Here is a 16,303-nt window from a genome sequence, read left to right as displayed (position 1 = left end):
ATTACCATCCTGTCTCATCTGATCCTGAGTCTTGTGGGCAGAGCTGGTTAACAAAACTATATCTGGAGAACGAGGCGTCGAAACAATGAACGCTGCAAAGGCAAGGTATTGTTTTAAGGGAAGAAATGCACTAAGATGTCATATTTGTGTCTTTAATGCAAGAGATGTTTCTATACAACTTCAGATCCCAGCAAGAGTGGGAAAATGCTAAACACTGGTGATAGTTATGAGGCATCCTTTTAGCCGTGTATGGATTTTACAGTTCGCTGGGCAAATGTGCGGCATTATTTATCAGCCTTTTAACATATGGAGGATACTAGATAAATTTTAGCTGCTATGAAAATAATAATCCCTCACATCTGTGCAGTACGCTGCCTTCAAATAGGTTGTTGCCTTCAAATATGGATAGCAAGCAACCCTTTGGTAGATTCAATCTGTTTCTCAGGGATCAGTTAGACAATTCAGTGCTCAGCTTTTGGAACCCACAAGATTAGGCCTCATGGTCCCATCTCTACTCTTGCTCATCAGTTTTCCCAGGTACCTAATGACTGTCCCTGAATTCCCCACCCCACACTTTCTACTACTTAGCTCTACTCATTTCCAAAAGACCAGGTTTTGGATTGTGCTGCTGTTGGTCATATAAACCTAAAATAAAATTTTCAGGTAGATAGCCTCTTCTTTGGTGAACACCTTGGACCTCCCTTCCCAGAAATGTGATACCAACAGGAATTTAGTTAAGGTTTGGATGCCCATTCCAAAAGATTTCATTTTCTCATGCTTTGAACTGATCAGTGATTTTATTTATTTATTATTTCTTTATGGCTGCTTTCAAGTTTCATAGAAGCTGTTCATATTATATGATGTCTTCTACTGATTACCGTATTGTCTATATTCATTTTTTAAACAATAGTGTGGTGATGATGATGATGATGATAATTTGTCATCTGCTTTGGATGTATTCTCAAACTTAAAAGCAGGATACAACCTAAATAAATAAGTAAATAATATACAGCCACCAGTTGTCTAGCAGTAGAAAGAAAAACGACAATTATAATGATATGAAACTTTATCCGTGTTAGCATCTGGAATTCTTCATTTCCCGTGAATATAAATGGAAAGAATCCCATTGATTTCAAAAAGCATAATCTGATCAGGCTGTTCATCGCCTTGGCAATTTCTCTAATTCATTTCTTTTGTAGGTACAGATTCCAGGCGGCAAAACCAATTTGTTTCTGCAATAATCCCATTAGATACAGAACTGATCAGCACAACTGTTTGCACTCTGCATCTGTACTGGAATTGTTTTTAAGATGCTTTAAAGATACTTTTATTGCTTTGTTACATGTTGTTTCCTGCTCTGGGCTGCCCTGGGAGGAAAGGCGGGATACAAACAAACAAACATTTAAACACTTTACAGTCAGCGAGACACTGTGGATCATACCAAGCACTGAGCGGCTATTGTTCCTCATCTTATTTATTTTGTACTTATACTTATAGCCACTCTTCACCAATCCCCAGGTTGTGGTTGTTTTTACAAAAATATCACAAGTAAAACAAGCACATTTGCATTAATATAAAATGAAAGCACAAGCCAACCAACATAAAGTGTCCCTATTTTCCAGGGACACTCCCAGATTTACAGAAACCATCCCGGTGTCTGATTTGAACCTGGAATGTCCCACTTTTCCTTAGGACGCCCCTGTTTTCATCGGAGAAACGTTGGAGGGTATGAAACAACAAAACAGCAGTGCAGAACCCCAGAGCACAGCAGTGCAGGAGGAAGCAAGCCATCCACTCAGCCAAAGGCCTGGATAAAGGGGTGTGGCTTGATCAGTTATAGAACAACACAGAGTGATGGTGCAGGGAGGGAGGGAGGTAGTTCTACAACTGTAGGGTCACCACAGAGAAGGCCCTGTCATGCATCTCCAGCCCCTGAACCACAGAGGGCAGTGGCACTGCCCAGCAGGAACTCCCCTACACCTGGGCAGGTTATTGGTGAAGGAAGTGCTCCTTCAGCCCCAAGTTATTAGTGCTTTGTATGCCATTGTCAACACTGTTGTAACATGCCTCCGGCCAGAAAGGCGTTCAAAATAATTGAGTGGATCCAGACTGTTAATGGAAGGAACTTAGTTCAATTGGACTAACTTGTCCAATTAATTTCAATCTTACACGAGTTCCATTCACTTTATCTGACTCCAACCAAATGCATTTTATTACGTTAGTGGTGATTTAATACTCTGTTATTCTGGTTCATTTTTCTTGGTAACATTTAGTTGTTGTTGTTGGAGCCACAAAGTTTCCCTCAAAATAGTTGTCTTCCCCCTCCTTCCCACCTTTAAGATTCTGAAACTGTGGTGCATCTTCCTAATAATACCATTAATATATCACGAGTAAATAAAATGTTTGGCGGTAGGCACATTAATTATCGCCTCCATCTACTGGTCTTTAAAACGGAGAAATAATTAAATGCACTTTTTAATAAGATATGGTTCTGGGAAAGCTGGATCATTTATGAATTGCTAGAGGTGCACCGAGCCGCCTTTTACCTAGAGAGACAGAATTTATGCCAAACACCCCGCTGATTGTTCAGGAGGTAAAGAACCAATAGCTGCATGTACAGAGGTTTAATTTAAAGTGTGTTTCTCACTAGGCTGCTCACAACACTTAATTAAACTCTGCTGTTTTGGCAATGACAAATGCTATAGTGCACAAGGAACCAGAGCTGCAGTGACTGAGAAGCTATTGTAATTTCTTTCATGTGCACTGGCAGCCGGTCTCAGGTCAGGAAAGAAAAGAAAGAAAGAAAAGAAAGGAAGAAAGGAAGAAAGAAGATTTATTTGAGGCGCTTGATGGAAGTTGCCACTTTTAAGCATCTGCTTTGCGAGTGTCGCAGAATGCTTCCTGGCTTGGGGCAATAAGCAGGGCTTTTCCTCAGCCTCTCAGTTGGGCTCCATTGCCATTCTAAGAGAACAAGGGAGGCATTCATGGTGAGTTCTGGCACCTCTTTTTCTGGAAAAGTAACACTGGATACGAGGAATGCGGGTGGCACTGTGGGTTAAACCACAGAGCCTAGGACTTGCCGATCAGAAGGTCGGCAGTTCGAATCCCCACGATGGGGTGAGCTCCCGTTGCTCGGTCCCTGCTCCTGCCAACCTAGCAGTTCGAAAGCATGTCAAAGTGCAAGTAGATAAATAGGTATCACTTCAGCGGGAAGGTAAACAGCGTTTCCGTGCGCTGCTCTGCATTTCCATGCGCTGCCACATGACCTGTACGCCGGCTCCCTCGGCCAATAAAGCAAGATGAGCGCCGCAACCCCAGAATCAGTCACGACTGGACCTAATGGTCAGGGCTCCCTTTACCTTTACCTAACACTGGATATGAGGACATATGGAGCTCTCTGCTGGACCAGACTAAGGGCTACCTAGTCCAGCATCCAGCTGTCACAGTGACCAGTGAGATGCCTATGGGAAGCTGGCAAGCAGGGCATGAGTACAACAGCACTTACCACTGTGTGATTCCCACAAACTAGCATTCAAAGGCATAGTGTCCCTGACAGGAGAGGCTGAACATAGTCCTTGTGGCTAGTAGCCACTGAAAGCATTATTCACTATGAATTTGTCTAATCCCTTTTACATCCACCCAAGCTGGTGGCCATCACGACTACTCATGGGGGCAAATTCCATAGTTTAACCGTGTGCTGTGAGAAGAAGCACCTCTTTTTCCTCTGTTCTGAATCTAAAATCCAGGTTCACTGGATATAAGCAGGGACTGTTTGTGGCCACTGCACTCTCCACCCATGGGAAAGTGAGCAGTCAGATTCTCTTGCCTTTGCTTTGGAGGGAGATAGGTGTTTCCTTGATATTGGTTGCTGCTGTTTATTTTTAAGCAGTAAAGGTCTGGCTCTGTGATAAAGTCAGTGCCCCTTCCGCATACAGCTATTCTTTTTCTAGCTCATATCTATCTACAGTGGAACCTCGGTTTTCGAGTGTTTCAGAAGCCGAACGTTTCGGTTTTCAAACGCCGAAAACCTGGAAGTAATTGCTTCCGTTTTCAAATGTGCCTCGGAAGTCGAATGGCTTCCAAGGCGTATTTCTCAATTTTCTCAGTTGAAATTGCTGACTGCCCATTGCGCCTCGGTTGTCGAACATTTCGGTCTTCTGGAACGGATTACATTTAACAACCAAGGTTCCACTTTATTAGTAATTGGTCAAATGCTTGTTCTGCCCTGGCATAAAATTTATCCTTTGGTTCTGCAGCATCCACTCTTTTGAACTCCCTGTGAATGGCATGACTTGACCAGTACCCACCAACATGGAAGGGGCCCACCCGTCAGATCTGGAGCTGGCCTTAGCCAAAGAGAACAATAACATCCAGAACTCTTTTGGCTTCTCTAAGAAGTTGCTCAGTCAATGCCATGTCAGACCACTGGTCCATCTTGCTCTGTATTGTCCATAGCAACTTGGCAGCGGCTCTTCAGAGTGTCACATGAAAGTCTTTCCCTGCCTTAGCAGGAGATGCCAGGGATCGAACCCGGAAAATTCTGGGTGCAAAGCTAAAATGGCACCACTGAACACCCCCCCCCCGAACCTGGCAGTTTCCTTATAGTCTCTTTTTGAGTTTTCAGCTGGCACAAGCTGAACTTTAGTTCACTGAAACTAATGGAGTTTTCAGAGTAGGCTTTCAATTCTTCCCGTACATCCCTAGGATAATTTAATGCACTAATCATAAAGGTGGTATCTGATGAAGTTTAGGGGATACTTCGCTGCTTTTTACACCGATGTACAGGCAGTCAAAGGGATTGTAATAGTGAGAGCTCAGGAATGGTGGTTGTGTTGTTGTTGTTTTTAATAAAAGAAACCAGACCATTTTCTTTAGAATCGCAATTAAAATGGCCAGCGTGCTGTCCTGTAAGAATAAAAGAAAACACTGTGGAAAGATAGGATATTAAGGATGCTTGTGTTTCTCTATCAGTAAATAATACATCAAGGTGAAAGAGGAAGAGAGGCGAAGAAGAATTCTTCTATCAGTTTCATTCCAGTTGCTCATGTAGAGAGAGAGAAAGAAGATTTTGGCCACCCTGTTCTGGTCTTCAGAAAAAGCTACCTATGGGGCTAAAGTTAAGCAGGGCTGGGGCCTAAGATGATAATCCCTTTTATTTATATGGGGATTGGTAAAGAGACTGCTCAGATGAAATAGTGGTATTGATTTCCTGCGTTCTTCATGTGACGCTCCTGCTGGGCGCCTGCTATCAAGCATTTGAGCAGGGCAGAAAAGCTCATTTCTCAAATGTTGGTGTAAATCCCTTTAGAACTTCTCCAAAAGACTGTTGATCTTTCTGTAAACAGCACACCAGTTTGGGATGTTTTCTTCCCCAAGTCCAGCAGACATTGCACTTAATCTAATTTACAGTTTCCTTAACTAATTAGTTGAATTCCATTATTTCTTTATTGCACGTGCTGGCACAGATGAATTACCATAGGTTCTGCCCACCCCCCACTCCTTCCAGGGAGTTGCATAGAGGATGGGTGTGCTGTGTTGTGATGTGATGTAGGAAGGCAAAGCTTTCTATCTTTTGCCTGCCTCCTTTTTGGCTGCATAGAGACTTTTGAAACTCATTGCACCTACTAACGGTATCCTTTGATCAGTTTTAAGAGCCCCTCTTGCCTCCTGGGTCTCTATCTATCTATCCCTATTTATCCATTCATAAAAGCACATTGGAATGCCCTCATTTATGCTGGCTCTATCTAAGACATCTTTCTGGCTGCAGAAACTGATAAGAATCCAGCTTATCTGCTGGGATTGTGCATGTGCAGCCTCTACAGAAGGTTCTTCTGTGGTTGGAGCTGCATGAGGTCTACATACAGAAACATCTCATGCATAGCAATCCCAGTTACACCTACAACTGCTTCCATATGTGTGTGCAAAAGCCCCAATGTATATCACACCTCAGATGCTGCTTTTAACCAAAGAAGATGCCACATCTAATTTGGCCTTATACCATACAGTGCAATAGATGAATTACAGGTCTGTATGTAGATGTGCAATGAAATTACAGTGGTACCTCGGGTTAAGTACTTAATTCGTTCTGGAGGTCCGTTCTTAACCTGAAACTGTTCTTAACCTGAGGTACCACTTTCGCTAATGGGGCTTCCTGCTGCTGCTGTGCCGCCGCCGCCGCATGATTTCTGTTCTCATCCTGAAGCAAAGTTCTTAATCCAAGGTACTATTTCTGGGTTAGTGGAGTCTGTAACCTGAAGCTTCTGTAACCCGAGGTACCACTGTAGACAAGTTTTAAGCTTTGCCCATCCTACAGTTCTTAAAAGCAAATTAAGCGGTTGCAGGGGTTTTCTTCCTTAAACTATCTGGCTATATTCTCTTTCAAGCGGCTTTGTTCATTTCTTCCTATTCTGCATTAAAGTGCAATTATGGTTTTTTTTTTAAAAAAAAAAGCAGCCCAAACTTGTTTATGAGAAGGATGCTCAAGAACAAGGAGACATGCCAACATTTAGTCCAGTCTTTCACCACCCTTTTTGCATAGCATCCTGTATTTTTCCTTCTCATTGTTTCACTTCCTAGTCCTTCCGCTGAGCATTCTGGGAAGTGGAGTCCTTCCTGCGAAACTACGGAGAAGTCCATACCTATTTGCTTATCCAAGGGGGAGTAGGCAATGTTCAGCTTTCAGAATCCAGCGTGAATCCAACTGGTGGCTAGACTGGAAGAGGTGGATGATGGGCAGCTTAATCCTAAGCGTTTAGGAAATGCTCCCAAATAAATGTGCATAGGACAATGGCAGCTTCAGCTTCTTTGTCTTTCAAGACTGCAATGGTTGTACTCTGTTGTGTGTACACACACACACACACACACACACACACACACACAGAGAGAGAGGGGAGCCCTCCTTTCTCTCCCCTCCTCCGAGATCTTCTTTCTCTGCTAGCAACCAGCTGACTGATTCTGAAGCCAATTGGCTGTCAACGGGGCTGCACATCTTCCTATTTCCGAGAAGCACATAAACGACAGGAAAGCCAGTTTTTAAACCCCTGATGCTCAGTCATGTGTATGTTCAACGTCTCATTGAAACGCTTGCTGCTTATCTACAGTGATTACGAGGAACATTTTTTGGAACGATTAAAATAAAACTTTCATATAGTGCCTTTTGCTGGCTATATATCTGTATAGATGGAGGGGGAAAGAGAGAGAGAAAGAAAGAAAGAAAAAGTGAGTGAGTGAGTGTAATTCAGCCAGGGCCTATTTACCCTACACATTTCTTTTAAAACTCCAACAATAAAACCAGCCCATTTTAAACGGTAGATTAAAAAAAGCAGTGAAATTGATGAATGCCTTTTGGCAAGTACAGTTGAGCTGACATGGGGTTTTATACATTACTGACACTGTCAGTGATTTCTGTGATTGTGGCTACAGCTGGGGTATTATTATTGCCACGTTACAGTGCTACTGTTGGGAGGCTATTGCATAGTCACAGTGGGAAGTGTTAGTGGCATTTCATGTTCGTGACCTGTAGTAATTGTACTGTTTTATAGCAGGACTTTGGGAAATCCACGGCGAGGAAGGCAACAGAACCCAGCCAGCTGGTTTCAAGTTAGTTGGTGTGTGAGGGTGTGATCTGCCAAGTACCGGTTGTCATTTGCTGGCTGGCGCCAGCAGTTGAGTCAGGTGGGAAGATGAAATCGCAACTGCCCTTTAAAAAAAGTGTACCCTTGCCTGGGCATCCCTTGTTTACAGGTTGTGTTTGATCTGGATACCTGCAGACGCATGATAATAATGTTAGCTGCCCAGCCGACACTCCTGCTTTTCCTTGGTATTTACTGAATTACTTCCTTCTTCAGCCGAATGTTGCATAGGTTGCATGGCATGACTTGTACTTCTTCCAGTTGGTACTAAGCAGAGAAAGATGAGCAAGAACAACAGAGTTCCAGATTATTGAAATACTAACAAATAAAATGCAGGAGAAAGTGTTTTTGTTGGGTTGTGGTGTTTTGTTTTTAGTATTGTGTAGTGATTGTATTATTGTACAGTGGTATCTTGGTTCAAGAACAGCTTAGTTTATGAACAACTTGGATTAAAAACGCTGCCAACCTGGAAGTATGTGTTTTGGTTTGTGAACTTTGCCTTGGAATAAGAACATGTTTCACTTTCTGTTGAGTGTGTAAATTGAGTCCCTTGCTGCTATGGGAAAGCACACCTTGGTTTAAGAACTCTTTGGTTTAAGAATGGACTTCCGGAACGGATTAAGTTCATAAACCAAGGTACACTGTATATTGTTGCACTGATGCATGCTGTTGCTGTGAGGAACAGAAATATGCTGACCCTGGGTAGCATGTGATTTAGACTGAATAGGTCATACTAGAATTAAAACAAAAACAGAAATATTCTATTTCGATTCACAAGTGCTCTGTGTGCATATAGGTGTTCCCCGACATGATTTCTTGGTTGTAAAAGTGGCTAGGAATTTAGAGCCAGTTCCGAAGCCACCTTCTTCACATAATGAGCAATTGTGTGCATGTTCTTCTTTTGAAAATGAACAAGGGACTCCTTACCTTGACCCCCCACTGCAGGCCAGATCTCGGTCCTAACCATGCAATGCCTATTTGCATTGGGAGAATTGTTCCAGTGGCTGTATAAGGATTTCTTCTGCCAACGTCAAAAGCAGAAGCAGTGAAGCGATGGGAGAATTATCTAAACTGGGACTAAGACATGTAGTGGGATAACAGCCCATAATCTTAATTCAAGCAAAAAGATGATAGAACTGAATTTCCTGATAAATGATGAGTCAGTAGTTCCACACTACATTTATCATTTCTGTTTACTTTCTTCTATATTGGCTACTTTAAGGTCAATTGTAGATTGTCTTGTTGACCTTCAGCCATTCTGCAACAAAGAAACTTCAAAGGAAATTTCTGGCATGGAACTCTCAGTTTGCACTTGCCTTTTTACTCAAATCAAGATTGTGGGCTGCTAGCTCACTGCGGTATTCGGTTTTATGGTAATTTTTATTGTTTTATAGTCTGATTTTCTGTGGATTGTTTTTATGTACACCACTTAGAAATGTGAATAATTAAGTGGTAAATAAATGTTTAAAATACAATAATAAAAAGTGTTAATTAGCTCAACAGTGCCAAGATATTTGCGTTACCACCAAGACTGCCTTGTTAATCGTCACTGTGTTTTTATAAAATTATCATTGTCAGTCCATTTAATTACCTTTTAACCTTACTCTTCGTGTGTGTGTGTGTGTGTGTGTGTGTGTGTGTGTGTAATGCAAGAGAGTCCAGGCTGCAAATTCTTGTTCAGCATTTGTTGTCATTTCACATCTCTCTCTCTCTCTCTCTCTCTCTCTCTCTCTCTCTCTCTCTGTGTGTGTGTGTGTGTATGTGTGTTTATTGTGCATAAGTATGGCAGTTTAGGATTGTCTCCTGGATCCTTGCCCATCCTGGTTTATAAAAGCTAGCCGGGAAGGACTGGGTGATGGGCTTCGTGGGGTGGTGAATGCTTCCCTCCGTGACGCGTGGAAGAAGCGGACCATTTGGATCCCTTCCAGTCGGGATTCAGGCCTCATCATGGGACTGAAACTGCCTTGGTCACACTGGTTGATGATCTCCGGCGGGCTAGGGACAAAGGTGAGAGCTGTTTCCTAGTTCTGCTAGATCTCTCAGTGGCGTTTGATACCATCAACCATAACATCCTTCTGGACCGTCTTGAGGGGCTGGGACCTGGAGGCACTGTCATACAGTGGTTCCGCTCCTTCCTCCTGGGCCGTGTTCAGAAAGTGGTGGGGGGGATGAGTGTTCAGACCCCTGGGCTCTCACTTGTGGGGTGCCTCAGGGTTCTGTCCTCTCCCCCATGCTTTTCAACATTTACATGCAGCCGCTGGGAGAGATCATCAGGAGGTTTGGGCTGGGTGTTCATCAGTATGCGGATGATACCCAGCTCTACCTCTCTTTTAAATCAGAACCAGTGAAGGCGGTGAAGGTCCTGTGTAAGTGTCTGGAGGCGGTTGGAGGATGGATGGCGGCTAACAGATTGGATCCTGACAAGACAGGTTGAATCCTGACAAGACAGAAGTACTGTTTTGGGGGGACAGGAGGCGGGCAGGTGTGGAGGATTCCCTGGTCCTGAATGGGGTAACTGTGCCCCTGAAGGACCAGGTGCGCAGCCTGGGAGTCATTTTGGACTCACAGCTGTCCATGGAGGCACAGGTCAAATCTGTGTCCAGGGCAGCTGTTTACCAGCTCCATCTGGTACGTAGGCTGAGACCCTATCTGCCTGCGGACTGTCTCGCCAGAGTGGTGAATGCTCTGGTTATCTCCCGCTTGGACTACTGCAATGCGCTCTACGTGGGGCTACCTTTGAAGGTGACTCAGAAACTACAACTAATCCAGAATGCGGCAGCTAGACTGGTGACTGGGGGCGGCCGCCGAGACCATATAACACCGGTCTTGAAAGACCTACATTGGCTCCCAGTACGTTTCCGAGCACCAAAGTGTTGGTGCTGACCTTTAAAGCCCTAAACGGCTTCGGTCCAGTATACCTGAAGGAGCGTCTCCACCCCCATCATTCTGCCCGGACGCTGAGGTCCAGCGCCGAGGGCCTTCTGGCGGTTCCCTTATTGCGAGAAGCAAAGCTACAGGGAACCAGGCAGAGGGCCTTCTCGGTAGTGGCGCCCGCCCTGTGGAACGCCCTTCCAGCAGATGTCAAAGCAATAAACAACTACCTGACATTCAGAAGACATCTTAAGGCAGCCCTGTTCAGGGAAGTTTTTAATGTGTGATATTTTACTGTATTTTTGGTTTCTATGGAAGCCGCCCAGAGTGGCTGGGGAGGCCCAGCCAGATGGGCGGGGTATAAATAAATTATTATTATTATTATTATTATTATTATTATTATTATTATTATTATACTTCTTGCATCCAATGCAGTGAATTCTTCTCCACAAAACAATATGCCACAATTAATTTCGTAGTCTTTAAAGTTGCACAAAACTGTTGTTTTCATTTCACATGCATACAGATGGGATCTGAGCTGAATATTGGGATCATGGCAAGTAGCTCAACAAAAAGGTGCACATAGTGTGCGGCAGTGGTGAAAAAGATGAATTTCATGGTGGAGGTAACTGGGCAAGGGATCAAAAACAAAACTACCCATATTGTAATGCCTTTCTGCAAATATTTCACTGGGGGAGGCGTCTGGTGGTGGAGAGGATGCTGCCACAGACATGGCCTGGCGGCAGTGGTGTGATGCTATGTGGTTGTGGCTGTATTGGAGGGCACTGAGGTGTTGGGAATGCCAGCTGAACTTCACCAGAGCACCGCCCTCAACCTTTTCTGCCATGGTATGTGGCAGCAGTGCCGCCCCTGGGAGGCCTGGTTTGTGACTCTGCCTGTCCTTGTTGCCTGTTTCTGTTGTTTCTAGTCTCTGCATCTCAAACAGGATGCTGTAGAGCTGAAAAGGGGCACTGAAAATGGTTGCAGCTCCTGAGACTTTCCAGTTTAGGAAGAAGGCAGATACCTGGAGGACGAGGTTTGCGTGTCAAGACCCCGAGGCCTTTCCCTTATGTTGAATAATAACACATGGACACAGTATATTAGGCTAATGGGCAAATTTGGGCCACAACTTTATTGGTTACAGAATGTGAGCAGTATTGGCTTAGGCATTGGAATGGAACCGACTAAATCTGACTCCTGCCCGCCATGCAGTCCAGGAAAGGTCAACCACCAATAGGGGAGCCCTGTTGATGTACATCAACTAAGAGCTCCCTCAGGGTCCCTGATGGGAACAAGAAGGCCGGAATAATAAGGGAGATCCCCTGCCACACGGCTGCTTAAATGTGCTAAGCCACGCCCCCTGGTCAACTGGATTGGCTGGCCGGGGGCTGTGACGCAGCTGGGGACTCCCTGATGATGTGAGGGCTTGGCCCAGCCGCCACTGTGTGCGGGAGGCCACATGGCCTACCCACAAGACTGCCCCACAAGGAAGTGGAGCAGCCTTATAGAATTATGCTAAGTGGCTAAGGAGAAGTTTTCCTCCCTGCCTCATAATTCTAGATCCCAGGTTCATCCTCATGCTGCTGAAGAATTGGGGGCAGAGAAAAGGAAGCACTTCTTTTTACAAGACATAGTTGAACTTTGCTACCACAAGGAGCATTGATGGCCACCAACTCAGATTCTTAAAATGGAGATTAAATTCAGGGAGGATAAGTCTATCCACGGCTACTAGTTATGGTCATATGCTCCAAGTTCAGAGGCACCATGCCTCTGAATTCTAGTCTCTGGAATCATGAGCAGAAGAGGGCTGTTGCCGTCATGTTCTGCTGGTAGAATATTTATATTTATGAAATATTTATGAAAAAAAATACTAAACCAGCATCCTATTTTTTGTTCCACTTCCCAGATGCAGAAAGGTAGTAAGACCATTTTCAGCTACAAACCTACTCTTTCCTTATCACTGATAATCAATCTGACAAGACATTTAATCTGAAATAACCATACTGTGTTTTGCAAAAAGAAAACATTTCTGGGAGAGTGAGACTTAAGAAAAAATAATTTTGCAAGGCTTTTGAAGCACTCGCTCTTCTAGTTTTTAAAGCTTCGTAAATGGATTTTAAAGGATAATCTTGGGGTTTTTTTTATGACTAAACACTCTTTTCCATATTAAGAGCAATACCCAGAAAGCAATGTTATGTTTCTCCTCCCCAGTAGGTATTGCTTTTGATGAGAAAATAAGTCTAGATCTATTTACATATTGGCAAAACTAAAACCACCTGATCCGGAGGAATATAGTAGTGCTCTGGAAAATGTGAATGATAATAATAAATAGAGCCTCCTGAGCAATATTTTGAAGGTGCTCCCCAGTATTGCCAAAGAAGTTAATAAAGTAGTCAAAAATCATTCTGCCACTTTTCCCCCCCAAAGAGGATCCTACTTAATGCTCCATTTAATTTGCTCAAATGTCAAGACACATCAAACAGGGGAAATTTATTGTATTAGTCACTGAAAGAGATATAGTTGGGGCATCATGATATCTAAAGATGATTAATAAAAATAGCTATTGATTTTGCAAAGACAATAAATCCAGCTGATTACCTTATTCCATAGAGGGACACTCTTAGTTCATTTTGTATTCTGAAAATATTTCTATGCGTTTTGTTGTTAGGATTTCAGAAAACTGAGAACTGCAAAGTAAGAAGATGACAATTTAGCCCCCAGTACAAGCTACTTTTACACCGTTAGTTTGTTCGTAGTTTTACTCCAGTGAAAAAGTGAATTGACTTCACAGCATTTCATGAGACTAAACCCTTCATGAGCTTTGAAAATCTGCTCCCCTCCAAATGTTTAAAAATATAAAGCTTGGTGTCTATCAGCATTCGTTAAAAATTGTTTCACAGTTCTTGGCATTATTTTTGGCATTAAGTCACTTCCATTTTGTCTGAAAGCTTAAGAATGACCTAGAGACAAGGAAAGCCTCTCAAATAATCAGCATCCAAAGTGCCTTTCAATAGGTTTCCCTTTTTGGAGAGGCAGGAGTAATCCTTTTCTTTCATGTTTAGGCAACAGAGTTGGGCAAATATCTCAGCACACTTGTCTGATTCACTGAAAGGTCCGTAACACCTGGAACTCCAATTGGAGTCTGAAGCACAAAGGTCTGCAAAGTTGCCACGCCTAAGTATTCCAAATTAAAGATGGTGGATCAATTGAAAAACTGTGCAGTCAATACAGTACTTGCCTGGTTTCAGGCAGGCTGATAATCTGGGCAGAGAAGCAGGTTTTCGCATACAGATTCCCTTGGATCTCAACATGTGGTACACATAATATCATAATAACAACATGACTTCCTTTGAATAATAAGGACCACAATGCAATGCACTGAAGGTATGCTGCATCAGTCACTGCAGACCACAGCCATGATAATCACTTTGGAGGGAAGGAGGTTTCTATGAGGCCTCCGTATACAGTGGCACCTCTGGTTATGAACTTAATTCGTTCTGGTGGTCCGTTCTTAAGCTGAAACGTCGCAACCCCAGAGTCGTCCACGGCTGGACCTAATGGTCAGGGGTCCCTTTACCTTTACTAGACAGTGATACAAAACTAGGGTTAGTATAATTGTTGTTAATAGTGTGTCCCTTCCTTAGGCTGCCTGGTAATTCCTTGTACTAACCAGGGCTTTCTGAAGATATTAGCCATATTCAAGGGTTCAGGGAGGGCATGAGAGTAGACACAGTCCTCAGCATCGCAGAACACACTGCATGTTCAGCAGAAAGGTTCAAAGGAAGATTCGAATTGCAGTCAAGGTTGGAAGGACTGCAGTGGAACCAGGGCATTCTTAGATGCTGCTTGCCTATTTGAAATTAATGATGTAATCATTTTCTATTAGTGGTGCATGTCTCTCTCTCTCTCTCTCTCTCTCTCTCTCTCTCTCTCTCTCTCTCTCTCTCTGTCTCTTTCCTAAAGTTCCTTTGGTTTGGGCATCTGGAGATATATTCATAAAACATACGCTATTGCCATGTTCTGGCTTCTTTATTTCAATTGTGTCAGGGGAATGTCTAGCCCTCAGGCTCAGATTATAGAATGTCTCTTGTGACATGATCATGCCAATATAAGAACAGCGATAATGTTCCATTGCAATTTCATGAATTGTATGTATAGCCTCAGGCTATACATACAAGAAATGTATCTAAAAGAAATTTCTCTGAGACAATGCACACACACACACACACACACACACACACACACACACACGGTTAGAAAGGGGGTGGGAAAGGAACAGGATTTGTAGAGCTAATGCAAGTAATTCCAAGAAGGGAGTTATTCTTGTCCTTCCTATTTCCGTGGCAGATTCGCCCCTCCTCACAGAAGTGGTTCTCTCTATTCCGCTTTCCCCAATCTACAGTATATAAAACTCCCTTAAGGTGTCTTTTAAATGCAAATGCATGAAATATTGTGCAATAACATTGTTGTTGGTCTTTATTTCCTTTATTACAATTTAAGGCTGGAAATATCTAGCATTCGGTTCTGCAGTAGGCCTGAGGTGGATGTTTTTAGAACCCACCTTATTTTTATGGTTCAAAGTTGTTTTAAATTGTTTTTAATGCCCTGGGACATTACGGGGGAAGGGTGGGCAATAGATAAATAGATAATCGTAACCAGCACCTAATTACCATACACATATGCAATTTTTCCAGCATTTTGCATTCATCTTATTTCCTTCATGTACATGATTTAAGGGGAATGTAAATTGAGTGGTAAGTGTGCATAACAACCAGCCATTGTGCACATTCCCCAGGCCTCATGCAGAATGTGTACATAGCCCATCAATAATGACGGAAGTGTGCCTATTTCCAGCCTAAAGAGATAATCCCTGTTGGGGAATATTTAGCTCCATTTTGTACATTCTTTGGCCATTGTGCATAATTCCCAGCAGGCTTTCGGGAATGTGCATATCTCACCTGAATTTTGTGCATTCTCTGGTCATTATGCATGATCTGGTCAGTATGCATAGTATCCAACCCCCCCCCCCCATTAGCGGAGAAGAAGTGTACATGCAATCTGCACTCCCAAACACCCCTTCAGAAGCTTGCAGCCTGCAGCATAATCTTACATGGCCCACAACATAACCTCCCACTGATCCGCAGAAGGAAGGGATGGGGCTCCGGAAAAGGATTAACTTCTGCAGTTCAGTCACCTTTCCACCACTCTCAGCTCAAGGTCCCCCAGAAATGGTAGTTGATGTTAGAATTCCTGCTCCATGATTGCAGTCATGGGATTGTTGTCTATCACATGACGGTATATGTTTTGACTCCACAGAGTGGGAAGTGACAGAGACAGGATGTTTGTGTTACTTTGTTCCGTGAAATGGGACTATTCTCCTTTGTTCTTTCTCTTTGCTGTCTGATGCTAGAGAGAGAGGGAGCCATGCTGCAGTGCTCCGTGTGTGTTTATATGTAAATAAAGTAGATTAGCCAAAATGCTGAGTTGCTGAGGTCTGTTACGCAAGCTGCGAAGACTCTGCGGATCCCTAAGTGTGCCGGTGTCAGTTGGCATTGGTCACTGTGCTGTTCAGGCTGAAGGAAGCTTTTGAAGCTCCCGAACGAAAGACCAGGAGGGAGAGAACATGCCAGTTGGGCATGTGTCTCTGCCAGGGTCTTACTCGAGAGTAGGACGAGCTCCTGACAGTTGAGTGGGACTAGAGGTACTTCAGTCTCTCCCTTTTCTCTGCCAGGTAACCCTCAGATGGTTAACTCACCCCTCCCAAACGATTCCAATGATGATTAGCCCCCCCATACTGCTAT

The sequence above is a fragment of the Podarcis cretensis genome (assembly GCF_951804945.1).
Source record: "Podarcis cretensis genome assembly, chromosome: 1".
NCBI classification, from domain to species: Eukaryota; Metazoa; Chordata; class Lepidosauria; order Squamata; family Lacertidae; genus Podarcis; species Podarcis cretensis.
This window is presented reverse-complemented; position numbering follows the sequence as displayed.